Genomic DNA, 14,576 nt, shown 5'->3' on the forward strand with positions numbered 1-14,576 from the left:
TGAATAAAATACCTTTCCCGAGAAGGCTGCTATCTGCAAAGGAAGCTCCTTTAATGGTTTTCATGTAGAATCTCCTAAAACTGTGATATGTTTGATAAAAGAAATTGTGGGATTTCCATTGGGAAAACTTGAGATCTAAGGAACAATAATTGCCAGGGACAGTATATAAAGTAGAAAACAGATCCTGAAAACTCTAAGCATGTTTGGCTTTTGCATGCAAACAACAGGCTAAAGGAGAGCCGCAGATCATGTTCTTTGCTGCATCTGATCTGCGCAACACTGAAATGGTTGGATGTGTTTTCAGAGTTTGTCATGTTGTTGTAGGAGCTAATTTAGAAAAAAATCTGAAACATTTGTGTCTGATGGACAAATGTCAAAACTTGTTTCCACTGAACTACTTGCACATTGTTTGCAAGCAGTTCAAAATCCAAAAATCTCAGTCTTTTATATCTGGTCAAAGCAAAACAATCAGCCTTGAAAGTTAAGGAGACTTGAGTCAAAATAGATTTTTGCTGGTTTTATCTAATACATTTTTCCAAGACTTTACCTGTTGTAATGTGCAGACAAGACATAACTGAAAAAGAGTTTATTCCCATGGTAGTTTTTTTGTATCTGGATAAAATAAGATTTATCAAAAAAATTCATTCTCCTCTATTTGCTTAAAAGTTTTAAATATATAAATATGCAGTAAGCCTAAAAAGAGATAATATTTTTATGTCAGCTGCTGAGACAGCCCCATTAATTAGCCATTTTAGTTACAGCAAGAAAGTACTGAGATATTTGATTTTCTTTTTCCCTACGGCCTTTGCAGAAAAAGGCCGTTGTACACTTTTTCAAAAGGACACTTGCAAGCACAGAAATTGTTTTTAATATAATAATAACCAGACTTATGCCCTTTTTTTGGCCGTATGTTGTTGTAAGAGAACATGGATTATTGTGAAACGGACCACAATATGAAAATACTTTATTTCCCCTTGCAACATGCAGTTTGAATGAATAATTCTAGTTATTCTGGTTATTTTTCCTTAGCTGTTGTCTGGTGTTGAATATAATCTGTCTTTTGGAAGTTGCACATGCAATTTGTAGGCTCTTCTTCTTCCTGTTATAAAGCATAATTCGTGAGTGTGAGTGTATGCTTTCCTGCAATATTAGGTGATTTAGAAGTCTAGTTTCTTGGTATGGAGCATCTACTGTAGTAGATGGGCAAGGCTCTGGAAACACATGGTGAGGTACTTGCAGTGAGAGAATGAATTCCAATGACATTTTTTGTTGTTTTAAATACCTTAATATGATTAAATGTCACCAGTACCACATTTTTTAATTGGAAGATTGCTGCTTTGGTGAGCTTTAAACTTTTGTAAAAGTATTATCAAGAAAAATTGAAATCTTTTGTTTGTGAGGTGAAGAATAGAATTTCCCACAAAACCCCAGAAGAAAAGCAGATTTAACTTATAATTTTTCACAAAAACTGCATAATTCTTCCACCAGTATTGCACATCATCAGAGAGATGTTAGAAGTTTATTTGATTACAGGATTAGCCAGACCATAACCACCTTTTCACTTCTGTTTTCCTTTGGAGGCTGTTGCTGTTGCTGCAAGAGGGAGCTGTCTTCCCTGTACTTTGTGCAGCATGCTCTTCTGTGCCAGTGGGGCACTGGCACGGCTATGGGCCAGGCCTGCTCCCGCTGCCCATGGCGTCGTACCAAAGCGGCTCCATGCTGACCCACGGTGCCATGGAAGTGGAAGGCTTGGGGTCCCCACTCCGGGGTTTGGGACAGTTTTCCCTGGCCCAAGTAAAGATGTATTTGGTAGCTGTCCAAAAGCTGCTGCTGTGTGTTCAGCTGGACAGTTGTGGTCTCTTCGCTTGTAAAATCACAATGATTTTCCAGGCATCTAAGAAGGGAGAAGCAGGAAGGATATCCAGCTAGTGGTTTTGCAGAGAAGCAGCTAGTACTGTTTTTTAAGATATGTGTGTGTGTGTATATATATATAAGTATGTATGTTACCTCCTGGGTCATCCAAGCTAGGTACATGCAAGGAGAGACCCTCTCTATGCAGCAAAATGTAGCTTATTTTTTCCTTCTTGATTGCAGAAATGTCTTAGATTTTGCTTGATGAATTACAGGTGATCAGAGAATGCGGTTTATAAGACCCAGTTCTAGGTCCTATTTTGGATACAACTAGTCTTGCTACTCTGTTCTCAAGGCACTGAATATCAGAAGGTTTACTTTTTATTTTTTTTGAGAGGTGATTAGGAATTTGCATTCTGTGGTCTGTACATGCTCCCATGTTTTTGAAAATCTCTCACCTGAAGCTAAGAAGTATAAAGAATTAGTGTGACACATCCCTTGTCTTGGAAAGCAAGAGTGATTTTATCAATTTATTTTCTAATCTGACAAGAAAATAAATCCTTTACTGAAATGAATTCCATATGTGCCATGTTTAGCAAACCTTCTCTAAAGAAATCCCTGTTATAGTAGTTTACTGAATAATTCAGATGTTTCAGAGGTTGACAGGGATAAAATATATAGGTGAATATTTTGAGTGGAACCAGAATTGGTATGAATGGTGAAAGCAAAGCTGTCCATTCACACCATCAAAGTCAACACTGGATAGATAAGATGATGAAAATTATTTTCTTGTAAAGGTAAAACATGTTGAAATGAATAAACCCCCAGCTACCACTGGTTCTTTTTTATTTACCCAACATTAATTCTTCAAGGAAAGGACAAATGAAAACGTTCCCTTACGGGGATGGCAAGGTTGTTCTCTTTGGTTGTCTTGTTTACCTGGTTTAATATTTCATTTGTTGGGAAGTTGTGCTTTGGTTCTGTGCCTTGTCTTAAGGGTAGTACTTGCTGAGTAAATGTGATCTAAAGAAAACACACTGGCTGTGACCACACAGCCAAGTCTTGCGTGCTGTGTTGCTGGTGGTTGTGCTTGCTCACAACACCACTTAGTTCTGCTCCAGTGATGTTACACCTGCCATGCTATCGTGATGGCATCCTCTGCTCTGCCTAGGCCAGATAACTCACCTGTGCTTGACAAGATCTATCCGCAGTGCTCAAGTGACTTGCAGGTAAGCTTTCTCTTACTGGAGATGTTCTGGCTTTTGGTTCAGCCTTTACCAAATGCTCTCTCCTTAGGGCAGAATTACTCAGTTCTTCAGTTCAGTTACCATTACTGCTGGCATATTTGCCTTTGATCTGGAGGCAGTGCAAAATAGGCCTTAGCCTTAAAGACATCATCAGCTCAGTGTACCCCTGTATGTAACCATGACTGCATTGGAGTGGATTGCTGTTTGTTAATTACTGTGTGGTGATTTGCTCTGTTGAATGTTCTTTCTTCCATGGTCAAGTGCAGAAGGGGTCTATGTGAGATAATTATAGCTGTGCCACATTATTTGTAGGGTTTTAGCACAGACATTTTGTCTCTCTAGTGCACACATCCCATGTCTGCTTGAGGGCCATGGATGGCATGACTCTTTTGCAGTCAGCTGACAGGGAAAGTAATCTTTGTATTGAACTGTGAGTGTTTTATATCTTGAGTTTTGTACTGTGGAACAGTTGAGATGTCAGTGCTAAGCAGAGAGCAGAAATCATGGAGTTCTTGTCTGTTCAGTAGTGATGGTACCCCTCTACTGTTGCTGCCCTTGGCTTTCATCTTCCTCAGACTTCTGGAAGCAGTAGGAAAAAAAAGCACCGACCAGGGTGACAGTAGCTGGCCTTATGCCAGCACACTGCTACAGTTAAATGGTGCAGGGGAAAGGTACTCTAAGGATTGCAAGGAGACAGTGGGAAGTCAGAGGAATAGGTGCAGAACAACTTACTGAGTATGGAAACCTGAGGGAGAAATTCTGTAACACTGGAGTTTGTCCAACTGGATGATGATAGTTACTTGAGCACTGAGACAGCTCATTTTAACACTGACATTAACTGGTGTAAACACCCATATTGGGGTTACCTGACAGCACCTGTGCTTCCTGATGTGTCCCACATTTTTATGCAGGGGCCATATATTCTACAGTGTTCTGAGTTCAGTGTGTCTGGGTAAGATCCCACTTTTAGCACATAAAAGGAGGAAGTGGGAAAAATCCTTAGACTTGGACAGAAGAACATATATTTGTTTTCTCTGTATAGTTTTCACATAATTTAGCACCCTAAAGATTGTTGCCTGAGTATCCTTTAGAGTGTCTGTCTCAATCTGTCTTGGCCAAAGGTGTCCAGCTACCCACAGCTAGTGTGTGTCTCACTAATGTTACTCAAGAAGACCTATGGAGGAACAACAGTAGGAACTGATTTGTCTGCATTGCTGAGAGATTGCAAAATGCTGCAGAGTAAATTGTGAAGGGTGAAAGGGAGGACAACCTGAAACATAAAGCTAGTATAATGCAGACAGAAGCTGAAAATTGGGTATGATAGGACTTACAGTAAGAGAGGGTAAATTGCTTTCTGGAAAACTGTGTGCTCACTCACTGTATGTAGTGGAGAAAAACTACAACTGTGAGTGCGGAAGGGGACAGTGAGACTGCAGAGCTAAGTCAAGTTTCCTGCAACTCCTGTGTGTTCTGGACTCTTTTCAGGAGGGTCAGAATGAGCTGCTGGAGACAAAGAGGTTTACCAGAGGTGAGCAGCAGAACTGGATCCCTGGCTCAGATGTCCAGCAAGGAAGTTTCTGGACTCAGCCTCTGCAAATTGAGGTGCCTGTACCTAAATTTAGGGACTGGTGTTGCACCTAGGAAATGATTTATGCTTGCAGTGTGCTCTTGCAGCTTGTGCCTTTGTGAACCACATGCAGGTGATTCAGCCTGTGGTTTGACATTGATGCATATGAGGAGTCTGCAGGCATTAGGCTTTGCATAGAAAGGATTTGGCATCTGATGAAGTCCTTTTCTTGTTGTGCTGTCCTCTGTATTGCTGTTAATGATCTTAGCGGCTCTTTTTGAAACCTGCAATTATAGTGAGCTCTGTGATTGATGGGTAGCAGCATTAAAGGATTAAACAGTTGAACTAAATATTTTGTGATCCTTGAAGTGTCAACATCAGCATGCATTAGCACACTGCTGATTAGCTTGATTCAGTCTTTGGCAGATAACACAAGGCGTTTTCCTGAGTTGGTGTGCACTTCAGCCACTGCAGAGGGAATCAGTGTCAAAGTTACTATGACAGGATTAAAGAAAGAAATCTCCTTAAAAGTGGGACCATGGCTCCGTGCTTTGCAGGTATAAATTGACGTGGCATGAAGGCTCAAATCAGTTGTGCTCTTGGTTTCATCTTGGAGTGGAAGGTGGTCGTTCTGATTTAGTAGCAGTCTTGTGCTTGTAGGAGCCAGTGCTCAGAAAATGCTTGTAGAACCTACTATAATTGAATAAGAGGTTTAGTTTTTAATATATTTGCTCTTTGGATGTTCGTGTCCTGGCTGCCTCTCCTTTTCCATGTGCTTTCCTTTCCTCTCTCTCTTAAAAAAAAAAAAGTTTGTGTAACTTCTCTGTGTAAATATGTACATACAGATGCATATGTACATACATGCACACCCAAATACTGAGGATCAGAAGTTGTGCAGCTTTCATAAACCCTCTGCTCTCTTTTATGAATCCTGAATATAATGACTCCAAGTGACCTCTGCCTGTGTGATTAGGTTAACGTTGACAGACACTTTATCTCAAACCAACACATGGTCTAGAGTTTTGACAAGCGTATTCTAACTTATTTCATGCTGCAGCTGTACTTGCTCACTCTCAAGTGCTTTCCTTGTATCTTTTGAAAAAAATCCCAGGCTGTCAAAGACATTATTCCAGAACAAAAAAGTGTCAGTGGAAATGTTGCATGGGATCCCTTCAGCCCTGTGCTTGGTACGACTTGGGTTTGCAGATGGTTATGTGGTAAGACCCACTTCGGTTAACAAGGCTGCTGAAGTGATGAAGGGCTACATTCCGGAATCACAGCCCAGTTTCCTTTTTGTGCTCATAGGAATAGTTGCCACAGGGGTCAATTTAGGGCTGTTGGAGCACTTTTCTGAGTATCTGCTTTGAGTGACCAGTCCCTATTAAATCAAATCCCTCCACTCTGGAAGCCTCTTGAGCCTCTGAAAATCTCTGTCTTGAAAAAAAAACTGGGGATGAATTATATATGTAGCATTTTGAAATGTACCAAGACAAGCTCTTTGCTCAGCACCTATAATTACAATCAGTGTTCCAATCCCAAATAGAGGGTTTTAAAGATCACAATCAAAGCTACTCATTAATTATGTTACTGTCAGCCCTATTAATAAAGGAAAAAGTGCATTCTTCCTTGGCTGGGATACAAATACAATAGAGATAATGTCACTTCCCAGGGAAGAATTATTTAAAACTAGAGTGATGCCTGTGCCTACTAATTAAAAGTTAATAAATCCGTAAAAAATGAAGTCTCTAAGCCAGATTTGAGTGAGTTTGCCATTGTTAGTTGTGACTGAGGTCTCTTGGTAAGGCAGACAGAAAGCCCTGCTATGTGTCCTTGCCTTCCCCAACTAACCTTTAGAGTGGGTAGTGCTGTTAATGTGCTGTTTCTGGGATGCCACTCTCGTTCATACAGGACCTAGGAGGCCACCAAAGACTTAGTATTTATATATTTTATTCAGAATTTAAACACCCTATTTATTTTAAAAGTTTTTTAGATGAGTTCCAAGTTCTGTACACTTCCACATGTGTTTCTAGTATGGCTGTAGAAATAGATTGAGTGCTAGTCAGCCCTTGCAGCTCAGACAGTGCCTCTTTTGTCATGTTACAGCACAGAATGTTACTCAGATTCTTAATGCACTTGACCTCAGTTCTATCTACATGATGTATCACAGACTGAAAAAGCTGTTAAAGGAACCTTTTAACATTGCCGAGGCAAATGGCTCACTTCAGGAAATACTGGAATAAAGGGTGTTTGCGCAGTCTTTGTGGCAGCCTTCTACCTACATATTACAAAGCAGTCTTTAATTATGGGATCACATTATTACTTGTTTCCACAGAACTCCCACCTCATTAAGTGCATGGTGTGGATGTTGCTCCATTTGGAAACTGCTACTCAGTGTTTTTGCTTTTCTTCTGTATTTTCAGTGCATGTCTTCATTCTTCTTGCTTTATGCAAACTATGTAAGACTGCTCTGAAAATACTGACTTCTCCATTTCAGCCATTGTTAAATTATCTTGCTGTGTCACATGTTTAGGAATTTATATTTCTGAAGCCTGCAGTGAAACGGAGGTGCACTTTTATTCTGGAGGTGGAAAAAACTTCCAGTGTCCAAGTAACCCTACTCATAGGTGTCCAGTGGAAACTGTTCGGGTTCCCCGTGGGATTATCGGCACTCTGCTCTGACCCTCTGGGAGCAGTCTGAGCACAGAGATGGGGGTAGGACACCTGGGCAGAGGCTGGGAAAGAAACAGTTTTCTTTCCTGGGATGTTCCTCTTTGACTCTAAGGCCATCCTCCTCACACCTGCACACTCCACTGCTTATCCCCAGTTCTGGTTTTATTACGTTCCTTCGAATTGTGGTGCCAGAGGGAGCTGTCCTACTGATACCTTCTTCTTCTCTGGAGTTGCTTTAATTTCTTTAAGAGTGAGGAGCAACATATTTTTTTCAAAAGATACAAGGTCATATGATTAAAACCTGTGCATCAGGAAGCTGGAGTTCAGACTGCACAGAAGAGTTAATTCTTTAACTTTTTCATGTCTAGAATGGCAGAGCCTTTTTACTTTATTCAAGATTCATATTTATCAAATCAGCCTACTTGAGTGTTTAAAGCTTAGATTACAACAAATTGAATTGATTCATTATTTAATTAAGAAATAAGCTTTCCCAAAGTAATCCTTCATGTGTGGGACACTTAGAAACTCCAGAAGAACTCTCATTGATTTCTAATATTAATGCCTTAAATTGAACTTGATTTTAAAAAGGAGTGCCACTTGGCTGCTGCGTTTTTTCATCTCTTTATTATTGACGCTTTGCGTTATATGTCTGATTTGCAGGTTGTTGAAAGAAGCTGCCTATGGTGGTATTTAAGGAGTTTTTTTTAAACTATTAACCTTTAACTAGTGCTGCTTGTGGACTTTCCAAAATTGTGTAGCTGGTGTGAACCTTGTTTGACAAGCACCCTTAGCATCAGCTGAGGCTGTGTGGTGAATGTCATCTGAATTGACATCTGTACCTGTTTCCAAAGACTTTATTGGGAACTTGCAGTAAATAACATAATTTCTCTGTGCCTCAGTTACCCTTCTGTACTGCAGTAACTAATCTTTGGCTGTATTGTACAGGACTTGGGAAGGCAAAGGTTGTAGACTGGGAGGTGTTTGGCCATTGAAGTAGTAAGAGCCTGTAAGACAGAGGGACACTTCCTTTAATACTTCCTCTTGAAAAGCTGTGATTGGCAGGGCTGCATAGGTAATGTGGTTGTCAGGTGGTGGTCAGTGGCGAAGCTCTAAATTGCATTGTGGACTCAGGACCAGATATTGCAAGAGTAACAGGACTTGTTTTGGGAGAGAAGGGGAAGATTGTAGTGTAGATTCTCAGGCAGGAAAAGAAAGCAGAGATACTTTTCAAGCATATTCTCATCACTGTGGAAAAGAGAATAACTCACATTATGGTTTCCTGAGATAAAGATGGATCCTTAGCTCCTGTGAATCAGTGGCATTTCTTGGCATTTTGGTAGAGCTGTGCTGGTCTGTCCCACCAAGGAGTCAGGCTTTTGAGTATGAAATCTCATGGAAGAAGAAAAAAGAGAAAGAAGAAAAAGAATTCTTTTACTCACAGGAAGCTTTCAACCATGTGAACTCTTAACAGTGTTGATACCAATAAACTGAAAACTTGTAAGAGCAGATAAGAAAAGGATGTGTTTTAATTCTGCTTGTAACTGTGTAGATCCTGGATAAACTTCCTGGAAATCAGAATTGCAATGAGGAAGACATTACCTATGAATGAGAGGAAAACAATTCAGAATTTGCAGGTTCATACCAGCAGAAGTACCTTGTCATGAGGATAAAGGATTTACTTGAATAAGAGCAGTGGTGGAGCATCAGGGGTTTTTGTTGCGTATTTTCTTGTGGTGTTGGTACCCTTGAAGTGTTTTGAGTTGCACCTTTGAATATGTGTTTAAGCATTAAAAAAATGTGTAACAGGATCAGTCAGAGAACTAAACAGAAACTTTGAGGTTCTGTTACTGCAGAAATACTGACAGTGCACAGTGTACTTTTGGTGTGAATTCCTGTCCCTGAAACTGGGAGATTAAGGTTGAAAAGGGTATGTGCTCCTGGAAAACTAGGCTCTCAGCTTCCATTAAAGGTGTTGAATATGTATCTGCTCCTTTTTTGTACAGCAAGGAAGGTGCCCCATAGACCTGTTACATTACTGCCACTTAGCTCTGTTATGTATGGCTCAATCTGAAATATCCTGGAATTATTAGAACTCATTAAACTTTCCATTTCACTACATGTGGTAAGAGAGGCTTTCAAAAGTACCACAGCAGATGAGGAAAGATCTTAGGCCAGTTAGAGATGAAGTGAGATTTGAAAAACCTGACTTTTTAAAAAATGGAGGATTATTTTGTTCTTCGTCCACACAGACTGTATGAGCAGGCTGCCGTACCAGTAGGCTTCAAATATGAACCTCAGTTCAAAATGTGAGTTAGCTTAGTTCAGGGCCAAGGCCCCAGAGTACATCCACAGCTCCTGCTGCTCAGCTTCATCACATGCAGGCAGGTGAACAGCCAAAATCTTGGACCATGCGTTATCTGCAGTGGGCAGATCAAAGAAAGGTGAATGCACAAGGTTGGAAGATGTTGCAGGAGGTAAAATGCAGACCTTGGTTGTGGAGGCAGGTTCCCTGAGATACCTCCATCCTGTTTACCTGGTTCTTTTTGACTATCCAGTGAAGGTAATGTACAGATTGAGAAGGTTCCTAATTTAGTTAGATGAACCTAAATCTCCTTTGCAAGTCTTTCAGACACGTTGAACAACTGCTGGCTTTGTACTTTGGAGGATTATCTCCTCTGCTAAGGCATGTCTGTGTGTCAGACAACAGTTAATAGTATGAAGTTGATAACTCTGACAGAAGAGCACTGGGAAACTGCTGTGGAAGCTGGATATCCAGTTGTTCACTTTGCTTTTACTGTGGAGTGTGACTTGCTCCACCTAAGAGTCAGCAGAGCAGAGAGGAATATGGGCTTGCACTGCAGCAATGGTGTGTACCTGGGCTCAGCCTGTGGGGACTCAGCTAAGGTGTTGGTGGATGAGGCTCTGTTTGGAAGTATTTCTTTTTGCTGCCTCTGTAACACTTTGAATCAGTGAGTTTCATGGCATTGATTTTTGGATGACTTAGAACCTAATGAAATACTTGTAGACTCTCTCAGATCAGTGCTTTCTTGTGGTTAGTCACATAAAATATTGCAAAGAAGTGAGCCTCAGGCTGGCCCCTCTGAGCATTCATCCAACCCCCTGGAGAGTGCAACAAGCATGCACTGTCCTTTTCCAGTGTTTGATAAACTGTAACAGAAAACTAGATCAGACCAGTTTGACTTGGTTGGTCCTTTACAGAAGTAGATCTGCTGATTTTGGTCATTTAATTGTCTTTCAGATACTTATAATTAATTCACAATTTGTTTGGGGAATCTGAGTTAGCCTGGCAGGTCTCTAGTTCTCTGTGTGGTTGTCATCCTCTTTCCTTTTTATGGTGGTTCGTGGTTCTCTGCTTGCCTCCAGGCAGTGCATTAGGACTTCCCTCATCTCCTGTGAGTTCACAGTGTCAGTGGTTTCATTCATTAGTGTGTGATTGGTTTGGGTTGGTGGTGGTTTTTTTTGTTTTGTTTTGTTTTGTTTTTTTTTAAGAATAAAACATGTCCCAGCTTTGTTTTCCCATAGATTACTTTTTGTTTGTAGCTGTATTCCATCTCCAGCATTTGTAGGTTTTCTGCACTTCTTTGGCCTCCCACAAAACCCTGCTGACCTGTGTGGTGTTGCTTAAAATCTTTTTTTCCTTCAAGATTCACTACCCTTAATCTGCTCTACTTGTTTGTTCCTTATATTTGAATAGTCGGTGTTGTCATTTTGTGATCACCATTACCCAATCTATCTCCCGCCTTCAGGTTTCCAAACAGTTCCTCCCTTTTAGCCAAACCAGCTCCATCTTCTGAAGTGAACCATACCCAGGGTGTTGGAAGGTGTGTCCAGCTGTGCCAGGGAATATTTTGGATAGGCACAGCTGTCTTCATAGCACATGCCCATCTCTTGGGGTAGGTGTACGCTGAAAGATGGAAAATACTGGGCAACTTTATTTTCCTATTGGATGTTACTGGAAAGCAGTTAGTGAAGGACCAGAGCTGCCAGTGTGACTCCTTGCAGGAGCACAGACTTCACATAAAAGCTGACAGTGTTAGCAGATGCCACTGTAGTTTCAGGAAAGGGGTAGATAATTTAAAGACAGCTCCTGGTTTTATTAGCCAACAAGTATTCAGAAGTCAAAATGCCAACATGTAGCAGTTCTAATCTCATTTTCTGAGACAAACAGTTGACATGGTACTTTATTAGTAGTCTTTTCCTAAATGTGTTCTGGATGTTCACCACAGGCTGCATGAATCAGGGCTGTGATTTGGAAAATCTTGCTGTTCCTAAGGCAGAGTTAACTGAGCATAACTAGCAGGAAAGTAAATAGCTGTCTGATTGGGGTTTCATGGCCATTTTATCTTACTAGCAACAAGTCTGTTCCTCTTCTAGCATGCCCAAAGATAGCAGAATGAGTCTGGAGTCTCTAGAGAGTAAACATTGTGGACCAGGATGTAAAGATGCTGGAAGTTCTGCTTGCTGGATGTGCCAGCGTTGTGTGCATGTCCATTGTTTGCTCATCAGAAGCTTGAGAAAAGGAATCCTGCTGGTACAGCCTCTACTCATCTCTTGCTTTGGATATGGACTGGGAGCTCCTTGGAGATTGGGAGGTGCTGAATGGGGTTTTGCTCAAGAGGGGAATATTCCGTGTGAGTTTGTAGATGGTTGTATTTTGCTGACCATTACTAAGAGTGTCTGAACAAGTAGCATCTTCCTAAAGAATGACGAATCTTTGGTGCATGACTCTGTACCTGGGGGTGGGGCCTTAGACAAATCTCCTTTAGCAAGTGTAACCGGCTTAGAGCTGATTTCCTTCTCAGACATATGGAATTAACCACAGGTAATAGGGACCACGCCTGACCAGTGTATTGTAAGAACTGACTTTTCATTTTCTGGTATTGGAAGGAAAGAAGATATAGTTGAGTTTGACTTTTCTTCTGCAGTTCTCCTGGTTACGCCTCCATCTTTATCCTCAGTTATGACAACAGTGTGCAATAGGGAGTTAAGTCTTTCTGTGCTTTCAGCAAGTTGCCCCATGCTTAAAAGCAGAAGGTAGGGATGGGGTCCTCCCTTTTTGCTCATGATTCAGCCACTGCTTCCTGTTAACTTTGTCAAGACACTAAATCTGCCTTTCTCTACTTTTCTGTGAAATAAAATGCTTTGTGTCTAAGTTGTATAAAATCAGACTCCCATTGCTTTCAGTGACAACCCCTGTGCTCATGGATACTGTGAGACATAGCAAAGTTCACTAAAACTACAGAGTATTCCTGCTAGCATTTATCTTCTCCCCATCCTTCCCCTGTCAAGCAATGAGTATCTTAAATAGCTTTGTTGAACTGTGAGTTTTGTCACTCACATTCTGGCAGAAATTAATTCTGAGAGTGGGTTCATGCTGATTAAGGATGATAGACTGCAAAATGGTCCCTTTGCTGGCTGTTGGCTTGAACCTGGGAAGGGAATTCTGTCCTCCCTCCTTCTTGGGTAATTCAGTGCAATTCGTAAATGCCCATGATTTGTACTTTATAGGTGCTTCTCCCTTGCCCGGCCTTTCCCAGGATTTGCAAAGCAGTAATTAATCCTCATTTATGCTGTTGTGATGATATTATACTCATTGTAAAGAGTGGTTAGTAACTCGAGCACAAAGTAGTTAAGGACTTGCCCCAGGCCCTGCAGTAAAACAGCTGGAGCACCAGAGAATTCTCCTCTGACTACTCAGTATCACTTCCCTGTTGCAGCTTTTCTGTGGTACATTATACTGCGTTACCTGATTTTCAGTTTATAGGTCCCATCAGTCTGGTCTGCAGCTTGTTAGCACATCATTTTTTACTGTGTGGTGTAACTGTGGGATTCCTGGAAACAAGGAAGCTTTTGGTAAATTAAGTCATATTATCCTCGTTTTTGCTGACTCCTTGGTGCTTTTGGTTGTTGCTGTTACCATATTTTGTAATTTTTGGCAAATTATTCCCAGTGAATCTAGATACATGAAAGGTCTTTTGCCTACAGATCATCATCTTTCTGTAAAGGAAAGGGTTTAATTGTTTCTGTGAAACTCTGATCCTGACAGAAACCATCAGGGTAGCCTGTGCTTCAGTGCAGTCAGCTTTTCCATGGATATCCACTCTGTATGAGAACAGGCATTCTGAAGACCCACGCTCTTCAGTAAGACATGGGCTGATGCATAAGATGGAATATAAGCTATAATGGCAAGAAAGATTCTAGTCACTTGAAAGGAGAGTTTGGTATAACTTTGCACATATTACTAAACGCAGGGAAGGAAGGCATTTTGTTAATCACATTGCAATTAATGGATTTTTAATTAATTTAGTAAAATGAAAGCCTTTTCACTTTTAATAGCTGCCACTAACTTAGAGCTTTTGTTTCAGATTGTGAAAACCTGAAATAAAGTATCCTGTGACTGACAAGGTGACAAGGACACTGCAAGGTGGGTCTTCTGTTTTCATTGGTCTTGTATCAGTCATACCAGGGCTCTGGAAATGCTGTGCATCTTGACTTTACTTGGATGGATTGCCTAATGAATCCCTGGGGCTTGTTCAAACAAACCCAGATAGTTTGACAGGACTCCTCCTATGTCTGCATGTACATGGGTTATGTATTTTGATGGTGTTTTAAACAAAGAGAATACGTACATTTTCTGGGCCGTACAATGGAGGCACAGAGGTAGAAACTTAAGTGAAAATAAAAATGCGTTGAGTTTTTTGCCATTGTTTTTGTGCAGGTGTCTTGTTTTCTGTGGGAAATATCCGATTGGCATTGTGAGCTGAGCTCTCCAAAAGCTACTGAGTACAGGCACTGCAAGTTGAATCGACGACGTGGCAGTTTTTTCTTCTCACACTTCAAGTTTAGGGTTCACGGTTGCCAGGAATGTTCTCTGCAACTTGTCTGTCAGTCACCACATGCTCACCTTGCTTGAGGATTTGTTGCTCTCTTTTGTTGAAATGTTTTACTGAGGTTGTTTATGGAATATATGAATATGCAACACAGCACAGATGCAAAGAAATGCTGATCCCTGGATTTTCCACTTGCACCCTGGCATTATCTGTTCAGAGGAGGGTTTGTGTAATGGGTGCAGACAGCTTTTGCTTATCTGAACAGCTCAAGTGAAAAACAATGCAAAAAGAGCTGGTAAATAACATTTCTGCTTTATCCAGTGGTATTGTCTAGTGACGCTGCACAGTCATGATGAAGTAAGATTTTGTTCTGAGGTTTGTTTTTTTTCT

General features: G+C 40.9%; 1 protein-coding gene across 29 annotated transcripts in view; it reads left to right on the forward strand.

Moving 5' to 3' along the window:
• Window positions 1-14,576, forward strand: part of MAP2 (microtubule associated protein 2) — a 216,624-nt gene that overhangs the window by 26,446 nt on the left and 175,602 nt on the right. For all 29 annotated transcript variants that reach the window (XM_027637526.1, XM_027637544.1, XM_027637545.1 and 26 more), the window contains exon 2: window positions 13,722-13,780. The gene's annotated coding sequence lies outside the window, so the exon portion shown is untranslated. The remainder of the gene's footprint in view (window positions 1-13,721; window positions 13,781-14,576) is intronic.

This window comes from Corapipo altera, unplaced genomic scaffold (assembly GCF_003945725.1).
Source record: "Corapipo altera isolate COAL_440 unplaced genomic scaffold, ASM394572v1 45, whole genome shotgun sequence".
NCBI lineage: Eukaryota > Metazoa > Chordata > Aves > Passeriformes > Pipridae > Corapipo > Corapipo altera.